Source organism: Vigna umbellata, chromosome 1 (assembly GCF_029865625.1).
Source record: "Vigna umbellata cultivar VRB3 chromosome 1, Vumbellata_1.0, whole genome shotgun sequence".
NCBI classification, from domain to species: domain Eukaryota; kingdom Viridiplantae; phylum Streptophyta; class Magnoliopsida; order Fabales; family Fabaceae; genus Vigna; species Vigna umbellata.
This window is the reverse complement of record NC_142165.1, coordinates 65,645,553-65,660,774: the sequence shown is the minus strand read 5'-3', so window position 1 is coordinate 65,660,774 and position 15,222 is coordinate 65,645,553. Positions and strand designations below refer to the sequence as shown.

General features: G+C 32.0%; 1 non-coding gene across 1 annotated transcript; it reads left to right on the top strand.

Moving 5' to 3' along the window:
- Positions 1 to 14,872: 14,872 nt before the first annotated feature.
- On the top strand, positions 14,873 to 14,954 carry TRNAS-UGA (transfer RNA serine (anticodon UGA)). The gene has a single exon. It is a non-coding gene; the product is annotated as a tRNA-Ser (tRNA).
- Positions 14,955 to 15,222: the final 268 nt, after the last annotated feature.

Sequence of the window (15,222 nt, the reverse complement as noted above, 5' to 3'; positions counted from 1 at the left end):
CAAGTCTCATTGATGATGGTGAAGGAGCTGAACTTGGTGGAGAATTTTAGAGATCTAAGATTACAATTTGAATTAGGAGAGAACGTAATAAGGTGCTGTAATCTTAGAATTTCTAGTGATGTGTTTGACAGAATCTGGATGAAGCAACGTGAGGATGAAGAACTGTTGAAGATATTTGATGCACTCGGTTCAGAAAAAGCTAAGGAGTTTAATGCTGGAACGGATGGTATGTTGCGTTATTTGGGAAGAACTTGCATTCCCAATGATGGAGAGCTGAAACGTATTATATTGGAAGAAGCTCATCATAGTCGTCTTAGCATACACCCCGGTATGACTAAGATGTATCAAGATCTTAGGAAATCTTTCTGGTGGCCGGGAATGAAGAGTGATGTTGCACGCTTTGTGGCATCTTGCTTAACCTGTCAACGCGCCAAGGCTGAACACCAACGTCCAGGTGGATTGCTTCAACAATTGGAGATTCCTGAATGGAAGTGGGACAGCATTTCCATGGACTTTGTGACTCATCTGCCACGCACAGTCAAGAATCACGATTCAATCTGGGTAATTGTGGACAGATTAACTAAGAGCGCCCACTTCTTAGCCGTGAATTTGAAGATGTCAATGACAAATTTGGCTAAGCTGTACATCAAGGAGATAGTGCGTCTTCATGGAGTGCCTTCAAGCATAGTTTCTGACCGAGACACGAGATTCACATCTCGGTTTTGGCAATCTTTACAAGGTGAATTGGGAAGCAAGCTACAGATGAGTTCTGCGTATCATCCGCAAACAGATGGCCAATCTGAAAGGACCATCCAGACGTTAGAAGATTTGCTTAGGACGTGTGTCCTGGACCATTTAGGCGCATGGGATGAGGTCTTGCCACTAGTGGAATTCACATACAATAACAGTTTCCAGTCTAGCATTGGTATGGCGCCTTTTGAAGCTCTCTATGGAAGGAAGTGCAGAACGCCACTTTGCTGGTTTCAGGAAGGAGAGAATGTGCTAACTGGACCAGAACTTATCCAGCAAACTACTGATAAAGTGAAATTGATTCGGGACAGATTGAAGACATCCTTGAGCAGACAGAAATCTTATGCAGATAGGAGGAGAAGACCCTTGGAGTTTGCAGCAGGAGACCATGTATTTTTAAGGTTGAATCCAATCACTGGAGTGGGAAGAGTTGTTCGTCCAAAGAAGCTGTCTCCCAAGTTCATAGGACCGTATCAAATTCTGAAGAAGATTGGACCAGTAGCTTATGAGCTTGCTTTGCCTCCTCAACTATCAAACCTTCATCCTGTTTTCCATGTGTCTCAACTCAGAAAGTATATAGCCAATCCCTCTCATGTTTTAGAACTGGAAGACATTCAACTACAACCTGATCGAACGCTGGAGTTGCAACCAATCCGCATTGATGATGTTCGCACTAAATTACACAAGAGGAAGGATGTTCGATTGGTGAAGGTAGTGTGGGATGCCAAGAATGGAGATTCAACGTGGGAGGTGGAGAGTGCAATGAGGGACTTATATCCACACTTATTCATAGGTAAATTCTGAATTTTCGAGGACGAAAATTTTTGTAGTTAGGGAGAATGTGAGACCCTGGATAATTAGCAAATTTAATCCTGACATCACACCACTAACACACACACCACGTCACTGTTGCGGGTAATTAAAAACCCACTTTCAACTCTGATTTTCACCTCTGCAATGCACAGAAAACTGAACCACCATCATTCTCTGCAACATTAAAAACGCACCACTCCTTACATGCACACCTGCCACTTGTCACGTTAGAAACTTACAAATCAGAATTTAGTATGCAGGTGTCAGTCTTGGACATGTTTGTTCAAGCAAACGTTACTTTAACAAAACCAAAGTTTTCTGAGAACCCTTTCACCTGCACACTCATTCATCTTCTTCCTCAGAAAACCAAACTCTTCATTTTCTCCAAATTTCTCTCTAAGAATCCTTAACTTCTCTCTATCAGAAAACTCACGTTTCCTCTCTGATCACAATTGCAGCACCATAGGAATGTTAGTACTGCTGTGATCTCCATTTTGGACCAAACAGAAACTGAATCCAATCTGGTAAGCCTTCTTACTGTATTTCGTTCTTAGGTTTCTGGAAGAATAGAGTTTTAGTGCATGCAAGTATGTAGTCTCAGAGTTCTGCAATTTTTGATTAGATTTGTTTTGGAAGAATCAAGAATATAATAGAAGCATAGTTGGATAAAGCCATTTTCATCTAGGACAAGTTGGAACTTCAATCCGGGTAAGGGAAGCTTATATGTTTAATTCATACTGCTTGATTTTATAATCTGAGTTGCATGTATATGAAATCTGATATTTGAGCCTTATGAACGTTTACTGATATGAGATATAAATTCTGGTTCATTTGCATGTTGTTTTGGATACGCATGAAAGATGTGTGAATGTTATAGAGTTGGAATGATTAGATCGATTGAATCTGTCATGAATGAACACTGCTTAATTGTATTATATATGTTGTTGCTGATTTTTGATTTAAATGTATATTGATTTGATTCTGTATAAATGGAGTATGGTGATTGTATATTTGGAATGATCCAAATGTTGAAATCTGTATGATTTGATGTATTAAATCTGAAAGGAAAGTTGTCAAGTTCATAAAAATCGAAATCTGGAAAATTCTGTTAAGAGTTGAGAAATCTGGTCTCTGTACTGATAAAGGACGTTCGTCCCTGTACGGTCTTAAACCGTTCGGTTTTCAGTTAAGCTTACTTAGACTAGAATTCTTTCATTTGGAAAGAATTCTGCCCGAGAATGAGCGTCCCTAGTTGATGATCTGAGCGTTCGTCTAGCTCAGTAATATTTAAATATTTAAAACTTTATAAATGAGTGACGTTCGGCCTTAAGTAGAGCGTCCGTCCTTAATAACGTTCGTCCTAAATGAAGTTCGACCTTCTGTTGAACGTTCGTCTACAGAGCGTTCGTTTCTATATTGAACGTTCGTTCATAACTGGTGTTCGGTCATATACCTAAACGTTCGTCCTACCCAACGTTCGGTTTATACCAACGTTCGTTCTGATTGTGCTCGGTCATTGACTTAGCGTTCGTTCCAAAGCGGGGTTCGGTTTCTAAACTGAACGCTCGTCCCTATTATTGAATTTTGAGCGAACATAACTGGCGTTCGTCCAAATTGTTAAATTACGTTCGTACTTGGACTGCCAGTGCTGTTCTTCTGAAATCAATTATATTGCTGGTGTATCTAAACACTTATCACTGGTTTTATTCCTTGGGTTCTATCTAGATTCTTTACACTTAAAATCTTTCAATGTATTATTCATCTCTTCTAAAGATCAGTATTTTCAAATTATCAAGAGTTGAAGCATATTAAGTGAATAAATGACTCGTTTCTTTTGTCCAGAAACGTGAAATCAAAGGTTCTGTGATAAGTTCATTTTATTTGATTAAAGAATGCATGACGTTAATATTAAGAGAGTGAAATACAGAATGGAGATATTATAATTATGAAAGGATATGATGGTTGAACACGACATGATATGATTATATGATTTTGAACTTGAATGAGCGTTCCATGGAGGAGCTTCTCAGTTGTATTAAATGCTAAATTTGTAAAGTATGAACATGGACAAGTTACTGATGGCTTGGTCCATCCTGATATTCCGTGATGCTCATCTTCACGTAGAAGGGGGTAGTCATGCGTGGGAATGGCAGGAGGTCATTCGTATCCCTCACTTAGCAGGGGCGAATGATTAACCTCAAGTGGAGGTCATTCGTATCCCTCACTTAGCAGGGGCGAAGGATTAACCGCATGTGGAAGCTGATTAGGTATATCCCGGCTACCACACCACTTGGGTGCAAGGACGCCTGTAACTACATGGTTCATACAGTTCAGTACAGTCTGTTTTATATAGATTTATATGTTAAATTTTATGATTAAGTTGTTTGATGTATCTGTGAATTAAATTGTGAACTGTATGTATGTTGTATTAATTAAACAATATAAGCTTACCCTTGCAATTTTCCTGGTGCTGTTTACTGTCCATGTATAATCCGTCTTGTCAAAATGCAATGATCATCCGTTGTGGATGTGAGCAGAGGGTGATGCATCTCTTGAAGTATTACTGGAAGAAGAAAATTTGGAATTCTGTCAAGTGCTGGACTGTATTTTGATATTCTGTATTTAAATTCTACAGAATGGATAATCAGAACTGGTTTCTGTTTATTTTTTTATGAATTCTGAACACTGCAGATTTTACTGTACGTGCTGTATGTTAAGTTTTAAAATTCTGAGCTACTGTAATATTCTTAAGACTGCACTGTTTATCTCTGTAAATGTGATCAGTTCTGGTTAATGGTAATTATCATTATTTGGGATGTTACAAAATTTATTATTTGTAGAATAAGAATCATATGACTATGATAAAAACTATCTCTTACACGAGTTAGATAACTAATCTACAAGACTTTATGTCAGTTTGAAAATAAGTGATGTTTTGTTAAAAAAGAAGTGAATTGATTTTTTAAAACATTTTTTTTAAAAGATTTTTTTCTTTAAATATATTTCTTGAGATAAGAATGAAATTATTTCAATTGATACAATAATAAGAAAATAAGGTAAAGTGAGAGATAAAAGAAGATAAAGATATTATGGATTTACATTGGTTCACTTTTGATCAATCTTACATCCATTTAGCATTTTTTATCTTTTGAAAAATCGGTTTCATTATCAATCAAATCAAATGTTTCTACAAAGCAATATAACAATTACAAATACTTAACACAATCAATTTTTGACTCACTCAACAGTTATCATAATTAAGCGAATATTAACTCTCAATCAACTTAGATAATAAAGAAGATATCGGTTCTATTCACTCTTAAACAATCTTAGTCGTACTATCTTTTAATCACCCAAAAAAATTTATATTTTATAAACTCTTGTAAACATACAACTAACAAATACTAGAAATACTATAAAATTGGAAACACTCCAATAATGATAATCTCAAATTCAAAACTGAAAACGCTCCAACAGAAACAAAATAAATAAAGTTTACCAATTCAGAGCAAAATCCCACCGGGACAAAGTAATTTTAGCATAGCCTTTGATCTTTAAATAACTTTAAAGCACTTTTGAAAATTGGGTGAACAACTAAAAAAATCTTAGTTTAATTCACTCTATGTGATTTAATTATTCTCTTTATGAGAGTGTTTTTCTTTCTATTTTTTTATAGTTTTTAATCTTAGAGAGAAATTAAAAAGGTGTGACCTAAAGAGATTTACATACTCATTGTAACTTAATAGGATTGGTGTACATTTTGTAATCATTCATTGATTAGTAAAACATCATAAGTTGTGTGCTTAAGGAAGAACTAAACCTAGTTAATGAGTTTGGATGAACTAGTATAAAATCTTCATTATACTTGATTTTTGTAAACTAGACAGTCTAGTATAGTGTTGTGTAAGAAAGAGTTTATAAACTCTATTTAACCCTCTTCCTTTTAGAGCGTAGTTATTATATTAGGTTCCGTATTATATTTAGTTTTCATAAGTCTATGGTGCTTAGGGAATGTTGATAGAAATCACCATTGTGATGACTCTTTTGCATTTTTTTCATGATAAGTGTATATGTATACTCTCATTTAGCCTTTAATCTTGTTTACTTAATTGGTTTTTATACATTAAAAGAATATTTTAATTATAATTTGTTAATTGGGTTTATTGAACATGAGATAAAAAAACATGTTAAAAATAGTTTTTTAGTTGCATAAATGTCCTTTGGATGTTTTAAGGTGTGTTAGTGCAGCTACAACTAAGTTGAGCTCATTAAGGTGTAAAAAAAATTGGTTAAAGTTTCATGTGTTTAAGGGTGAAAACCCATTAACACATTGTCTTAAGGTTTTGGGTTGAGAGTGTGTCAATCCCTTATGTGGTTGGGCTTAAGTCTCATTATAGTGTTGTGTTTCCCAATAAACCTCCTCCTCGATAAACCCAACATCATGACACCTTAAAGATAAGTCAAGCATTGCATGAAGAAGGCAAACAAAACACGAAAAAGTGAAAAAAAAATTGGCTAAGTCAGGAAGAAGGAACAAGCAACAAAATTTAGGAAAATATATATTATTTAACTACATCAATAAATATAAAAAGATAATATTTGTCAAATCTTTTTGAATCTAACAAAGATCTTCTCAAATATTTTTAGATATCCACAACAATGAAATATATCTTAAAGATAATAGATTATTTAGAAGATAATTGATTATTTAGAACATAATTGAAGGATTACATTATTAGAAAGAAGATTACAAGAATAGAAAAGCCCGAAACAAAGTCTAATCCAATTTTTATATAAAAAGAGTGAGGGAAACACATTAGGGGAGTTGAGGAACCCTTTCAGGGAACCTAATTTCGTCATATCCATCATTTTTCACGTTCTTCACCCTCTTTTCTTCTATTTTATTATTATTTCTATATTTTGTGGAGTGTTAATTGTACGAGTTAACTTTGTTGTAAATTCTTAACTAAATTCTGAGGTTAGATGAATAAATTTGTTTGTTCTCTTAATTCTTGTCATGATTTATTTTTATTTATTTCTTTTGTCTTTTAATCAAGTAAAATAATAATTTTTACATTGTAGGCAATTAGCACGGTGTTAAATATACATAACATATCACTCATATGAATCCAAGGGTTTTTAATTTTAATTGAGAGTCTACTTTGATTAAATTTAGAAAGTTTCTTGTGATTGAATGAACTTTTGCTAATAATTAAGAATGTACTTTGATTAAAAGTGAAAACTTTAACAAAAATTATTCAAGAATGTACCTTGATCAGTTAGCTTTTTACTTGATATAAAAGGTAAAAGAATAGACAAAATTAAATATAGTAATATTAATTGAGAATGTACTTTGGTTAAATTTACTATAATTAATCTACAACGCTCTTGCTTTTAATTGAGAATGTACTTTGATTAATAATGAAAATTTCAACTAATTAATTGAGAATTCACAGTGATTAATTTGAAAATCTAAGACAAGAATTAATTGAACTATAATATTTGAATAACCAATGATGAATCCTATTTTGAAAAAACGGTGAAATCAAACTATTTTCTTTATCATTGTTTTTATCTTTTTAAATATTTTATAAATTTTTTTCGTTCTATATTTTGTTATTTAATCTTTTATCTATTTTATTTATCTTTATCTTTTTTATTATTTTTATTTTACTAATCTTTTTACACAGTTTTTATAAGAACTAATTTGCTAGAAATCAATTTTGTGTTCATTGGGAGACAACTTAGGTTTAACTTTACCCTTACTAATATTTTTGTTACTTTCTTGAGAATATTGAAGTTGTTATAGATAAATAGTATTAATTTGATTGAGTCAACTATAGCGTTATAAAATTTGACGTCGTTGTCGGGGAACACAGTTAGAATTTTTATCATTTTGGTTCTTATTTTATTTTAATTTATATTTTTTTATCATTAACATTTCTTTTTCTCTATTTTTCTAACATATATTTTATTTTATTTTATTTAGTTATTTTCATTTGTAAATTTATTATTATTATCCTTGTCATAATTTTTGTTTGAGGATTTTGTTGGGAAATTTGTGAAACTAGTTGGGGAACATTTTGGCTAAGGAAAGATAAGGTACTTAAATTATCCATTAAGATGTACACTAGTAAAAAAACAAGCTTTTAATGCGCCTAATATGCCTCGATTTTTACAAAACCGAAGCATATTAAAATGCAATGATTTGGTAATTAAGGGGAACTTATACGCCTCAATTCACTAGGAACCGAAGCCTATGCACTCTACTGCCTCGGTTATATAGGAAACCGAAGCATAAAACCAAACGTTCATTCTTTAAAACCGAACGTTCCAATCCCTTTTGTCAATCTCTACGGCCTCAGTCTTCTCCGAACGGCGGCCTAAAGGCCTTACTGACTCAGTTAGTTGTAGAACCGAAGCCTATGCACTTTACCGCCTCGGTTATCTAAGAAATCAAAGCATAAAATCGGACGTTCATTCTCTGAAACCGAATGTTCCAATCCCTTTTGTCGACCTCTACGACTTTGGTCTTCCACAAACCGCGGCCTAAAGGCCTTACTGATTTGGTTACTTGCAGAACTGAAGCATATGCACTCTATTGCCTTGGTTATCTACGAAACCGAAGCATAAAACCGAACGTTCATTCTCTTAAGCCGAACGTTCCAATCCCTTTTTTAGCTCTTTAGGCATCGGTTATCAAATAAACTGAGTTAGTAGCTCTTTCACCAGTTCAAATTACTAAAACTTGAAAAGATTTTACACAGTTTTCTTCTTCCCCTAGCGCACGCCTCCTCGTTCTTCTTCTTCCCCTGTGACCTCCACCACCACTAGGCGAAACCCTAGCCACCTTTTCGTCAGCCACCTAGAGCCGCCGCTATCCTCCATCAACGCGCCACCAGAATCACACCCTCACCATCTTCATCGCGACAGAGAATCTTCCATGGCCATCTTCACGAAGCTCGGCCATCAGCCTTGCAATCTCCATCTACATCGCAACTCGATCAGAGAAATATGCACAACGGCACAAGCAGAACGCGCCATCATTCATCTTCTTCGCCATGAACACACCTGCATAAGAACAGAAACCTTAATCCTCCTTTGTCGTTAGTTATGCCGCCACTACCAGCACCATGCCATCGTCGCCAACCTCCATGGCCGCCGTGAAATCAACTCCATGATCTCGCACATTCATCTTCATCACCGACAAACCCAAAAATCAGAAAATCCCAATTGCCATGGAACCCTAAATTGAGTCGTTGTTCAACCTCGCGAGTTCGTCTCCTCGCAATGCTACCTGCAACAAAACCCAGAAATCGCGAACTTTTCTCATGTCAGATGCACGAGCCTCGCACCACTATGAACCCTGAGTTTGCCATGAATTCGCTTTCTCCGGTGCTCACTTTTTTCGCTTTATGGTCATTTCGACCCAAACATTTATTTTTATTTGTTTCGTGGTTTTTGTACTTTCTTTTCCCATCACCACATGCTAAAGTGTGGCGTGTGATTTATTTTCCCATTGTTGATGGACTTTGTGCTTGTTTGTAGATGCTGCTCAAGATGGTTGACAGTTTGAATTTTAAAGACTTTGTGGCCTTCTTATCTGCATTTATTGCTTCTTATATGAATTTTAATTACCTAGAGAGTGTAAGAGGGGTTGAAGTTGTTTGAGGAGATGGTGAAGGAGGGGGTGAGGCCGGATGGGATCAATTTTGTGAATGTTCTGTTTGCGTGTAGTTATAATGGTTTGGTTGATCATGGGCGGTTCTGCTTGGAGCTTGTACGAACGTGTTGCAAAAAAGAAAAAACCCCTTTACTGCCTCGGTTGGATTTGAATCGAGGAAAAAACAGACCCCTCTACTGCCTCGGTTAGATTTAAACTGAGGCAAAATCACACACTTTTTTGCATCGGTTCAGAATCGAGGCAAAAAGCCTACCGCTTTTTCTTTTTGCCTCGTCTGTATATGCCTCGGTTGCGGAACCGCTGCGTATAAGCAAAAATAACCGCTGTCGTTTGGAAGTTACTCAATAAGTTTTCAACTTATTTCTTTTCAAAAGGTCTCTTTCAAAAATGCAAAATAATTTTTCATATGAAAATAATCAATAGTGTGATTTCAAATGAACTATGATTATTATCTATGACAACCACACAATTCATATGGTTATTAACAACAAATTGTTATGCCTACTACTGCACTTGATATTAGTAAGTTAACTATACATCAATTAAATGATCTATATCCATGATCATCCTTTTTGAAATATGAGCAACAATCATATTTTTTCCTCCCCTATCATTATTTGTTCTATTTAGTTTTCAAGAGCAACAACATGCAGTGCAACAACAAGTTGCAATAACTAGTGGACCATCCTATAGGGAAGTTGTGTTATTAATGGATGGAGTGAAAGAGAAACTAGAAGTCATAGATGAAAGATTGCAAGCTGATAAAAGATGAACAACATCAAGATTCAAAGATCAAATCAACAAATTATAGAATTACATCATGCTTATATGTTTACTGATGGACATATAAATTTTACTAAAGGTGTAGATTTTTGCTTACAAGATATTATTATGAGGACTATTGGTGATCTTGTTAACCATCCTAATGCATCCGATGATGCTGAAATTGAGTTGAAGTCACACGTTCCACACATGAAATTTGTTGACGTGAACAAAAAAATAAGTTTTCAGTGGTGATTTTGTTGACATGGCTGCGAAACATAAAGAAAGGTTTCTACAATAGAAAAACAGGCCAAATTTAATTTCATTTAATATCATTGTTGAACAAAAATTTAAATTGCATGTATATTTATTTTTTGTTTCTAATTTTAATAAAAGTTTTACAAATATTTGTTTTTATTTTTAGTGAAAATTTGTATAGGTCGACTTATACTATATAAAACTAATGGAAATAATTTTGACATATGGCCATAGAGCCAAAAATCATAGAGTTTTTTTTGGCTCCTCCCTGGAATATTTCCATTAAGGACAATTTTTAAAATAAGTGTGGGGAGACAAATTGTGATTGTGATTTTAGTTTTCTCTTTTTGCTTCTAGTTTTTTAATTTTTTTTTGTCATTCAAAAAATGATTTCTTTTGAGAAAATTCTGAAAGTATTAATTTTCTACAAATTGTTTTTAATTAATTTTTTAATAGTGGAATCTTTTGAAAAATTTCTCAAAATAAAAATAGGTGTAGTTTAAGAGTTATAAGTGAACCAATGTAAATAAATTATCATGTTGTTTGCATTTATCCACCTGTAAAAATAATATATTTAATTATATCGAAACCACTTTTGGAGACTAACCTCACACATCATATAAGTAAAAAAAAAAATTATTTGGAAGATAAAAAATTTCATTTAGAAGATGATTTGTTAGAGGTTCAAGGTAAAAAATTTTGGACCGGTTCTCTTTGCTAAAAAAAATTATGTGGAAAAGATTAAACTATTTTTTCAAACAAAATATTTGAGCAAGCCATTGAGGATATGGTTCATCAGTGCACAAATTTAATTATTATAAAAATAAGAAACAAAATAAGGGCATTTTTGTCAATTAATTAATCATCATTTTTTATTATTGTTTTTGTCATTTAAAAAGTTATTTTTTAAATCAAAATTTGATTTCATTTAAATTTTTTATTTTAAATTTTTAGTAATATTTATAAAATCTTCTAAGAAACAAATAAAAAAGAGAAAGAAACTAGTAGAGAATTGAATCCTAGATAACTAAATTATTGCCATGGAATCACCATCTTTAGGTTTAGTTCTATTTTGATTCCAAGTATTGTTCGCTTTAGAGCGTGAAATTTAGTCACAAATGACTATTTTTATTTAGTTTTCTTCTTTAAGGAATGTCTTTAAATAGGTAAATAAAGTAGTTGTTCAATATCTGTTTTTTCACTATTGAGTAATTTTGAATTCATTTTGAACATTTTTTTATTGTCTATCAAGCTTGATTATTGAGAATCACATTTAATACTTCATGCAATATTAATTATGTTTGTCTTCTTCATACAACATCTTTTATAATTAGCAACATTTATCTTCTACTTCAAAAAGTGATGAAAATGCATCATACTAGGCAAACAACTAACCCAAATTTGAAATAAACTTGTGCTAAGATAGTTGAATGTCAATGGAGCTTTAGCTTAAACCTCAATTCATATTTGAATGAAACTTATATTACGTAAATCTTTTTAGCAATAGATGGTTTCCTATATCATAGGATTAAGCTTAAAGAGTATTCTTTATATTATTATAATGTTTATTTGTACTTATTTTCTGGACATCTATAACTTATCAAACAAAGTGAAAATATTTGCATCGCGCTTTATCATCTGTCAAACAAAACTTTCCTAATTTTTATATAATTTTTACGTCTATTATATGTAGCTTCTTCATGATTTATGCTTTGTTCACTTGAATGGATGTGGGGAGAGTGATTGAGGGGATTTGAAGGTAAATTCTTTTGTTGTTTATTTGAGTAGATTTGAAGGTAAGTAAGAGTGAATTTGGAAATAAGTTTTTTTAATCTGTCACATCAATCAAATCCTACACTAATTCTTACAAACTTTACTTCCAAATTCACTTCCAAATCTACTCAAATAAACAACAACAAAATTTACCTTCAAATCCCCTCAATCACTCTCCCCCAAATTCATTCAAGTGAACAACCCTTAAACTTTCTTAGATTAACAACTTAATCAAAAGGGTGTTGCTCCCGCCACCACCCCAAGTACTTCTACACTTCCCCACTATTTTCTTTTATTCCAAAAATATTTTACACCTCCCCACTATTTTCTTTTATTTCAAAAATACCCTACACCTCCCCACTATCCTCAACAATCTTTCTCTTTCTCTCTCTGCATTAATGGAGCGTTATCTTTCTCTTTCTCTCTCTACATTAATGGAGCATTCATATGGCTTAGATTTAAACTTGTGATATATTGCAAAATATAAAATTGAGAGGAAACTTCAATATTAGTGCTTCTACCACTTCCATTTTATAAACTTAAAGGTTAGATGCAAATACAAAATAATAAACATAATAATATTAATAGTAAATAATATATTATTATTATTATTATTAGGGTTAAATATATTTTTAGTCCCTAAACTATGAAGCGAATTTGTTTTTAGTCCCTCTTTTAAAGTAAGATACATTTTAGTCCTTCTATTTAAAAAAAACGTTAATTTTTTATCCTCCCGGAAGGACCAAAAATTAAGGTTTTTTTGAAGGAGGAGGACTAAAATGTACCTTACTTTGAAAGAGGGACTAAAAACAAATTCTCTTCATAGTTTAGGGACTAAAAACATATTTAACCCTTATTATTATTATATACTAACTTTATAATGACGAAAGAACTAAATAAATACCAAATCTTTAACAAATAACTTTTTTTTTATATTTTAAGTATTTAATAATATTTTTATATTATTTATCTAATAAATTAAATATTTTATTCAAGTTATTTGAGTCAAACATGTCGGTAAGTTAAAACATAATATAATGTTAAAAATTATAGATATTAAATGTAAAAAAAACACACATATATATAAACATTTTTCTAGAAATTTAGAACAAAATTTTACCATATTAAGTGATTTGAAGAAAAAAAATATATTGAACAGTGAAAATAAGATTGAATCAAGCTTATTTAAGGGAAAGTGTAAATAAAATTTTGCAATATATCACAAGTTTAAATCTAAACCATGTGAATGCTCCATTAATGTGGAGAGAGAAAGAGAAAGATGATTGAATATAGTGGGAGGTGTAGGGTAATTTTGGAATAAAAGAAAATAGTGGGGAGGTATAGAGTATTTTTGGAATAAAAGAAAATAGTGAGGAGGTGCAGGAACACTTGGGGTGGTGGAAGGAGCAACATCCTAATCAAAATCATAGAGTATTTAATTTTGCTGTAACAATTGTAAAACCTTTCACAAGTTATGTTAGATCATCTTGAGAATTGTCTGATCATTTTGTAAATATTTTCACAAACCTTTTATAAAGAAAGAACCACAAAATAATACACTAGTAAAATAAGAAAAACAATAATAATAAAAATTATTCTAGTTTGCCTAATAAGACTACGTACAATCCTTGAAAACTAAACAACAATGTTACATTGTTAAATATTAATGGCAAGAATTACTATTATCACTTATGACTTCATCTAATCATATAACATTTATATTCTTTTCTGAAAGGATTGTCTAATACGATTTTATCTATTTTACTTTTGTAACTCATCTAAAACCAAAGGTTTACTCTTCATTATAACCTTAATAAATATTTTTGACACGCCAAAACCACCTTATTTATTATAACTAAAACTTATATGTTAAACAAGAAAACTTAAAATAAACTTAAATCTATATATCTTTTGCAATAAATGCTACCAATTATTGGTATTGAGATTTTGGCTTAAATGCTTACTTCGTCTCCATGTTAAGGGGTGAATTTCTGTTTAGTACTTATTTAGTTGAGTTTAGATATGAAGATGATTTTTTTAGTAAGAATAGATATGAATAGTGAAATCGGTTCTATACGTTTGTGGCAGGAAGAATAGATATGAAATAGTGAAATAGTGACATTTCCAGATTTAATCTCAGTCTATATAATTTTATGGTACTTAATGGTGGTAGGAAGAGCAGAAGTTAATGGTAGAAGAGAGAGAAAAAACCGGCAAGTAGTTAATGGTGAGAAAAATAGAAAAGAGAGAGAAAAAGATGACAGGAAGAGTAGAAAGGATAGAGAAAAAGGTGTAGCCACGCGTGAAGTTAACGTTGTTTCTACCAACTTAACGGATATGACTGAATTGATACAAATTTGAAAGCATAGGAACGAAATTTCTACATTTTTAAAACTGTGTACTAAATAGAAATTCACCTCTTAACATGAGGACGAAATAAGCATTTAAGCCTAAGATTTTCAAACCATGCCCGCGATAGAATTCTTTAATATATATTTCTACAATGACGGACGCAAGTTTTAATTGAGAGGAAACGAAGTTTGTACAAAATAGTCTTTTATTTTCTTTTTTAAAATTTATCAACTATAATGTTTTACGTTATTTTCTGCCTACTTATTTGAATAGAAAATAAAATAGTTGAAGAAACATGTACACAGAATGTAGTATAATTATCTATGTATAAAATAAAAATTACTATAATGAACTTAAATGAAAAGTTTTGTAGTATAAGTATCTATGTATAAAATTAAAATTACTATAAGATTAAAATTACAACAATACATGTTATTGCAGTTAACTATTTATTAATTCGTATCCATTGTTAGTACAAAAGTCGATATGTCCGAGTGGTTAAGGAGACAGACTTGAAATCTGTTGGGCTTCGCCCGCGCAGGTTCGAACCCTGCTGTCGACGTTTTGTATTTTAATTTTAATAAAAAAAATGTGACCGAAAATTAGGTTGGTGGAATTATCTTTCTTTTCTCCCCTTTTCCTTAAAAGCGTTGTCTGAAAATTTAAAGCGTTTTAAAAACTATTAATTTGGAAATATGGTATAGATTATTTGAAAGGATTTTTTTGAGAATATTTTAAAAAGATTAAATATATATTTGGTTTCTTAATTTTTAGTGAAAACTAAAATTAGTCCATAAATAAAACATTAGATCAATTTTGTCTTTTTTTTG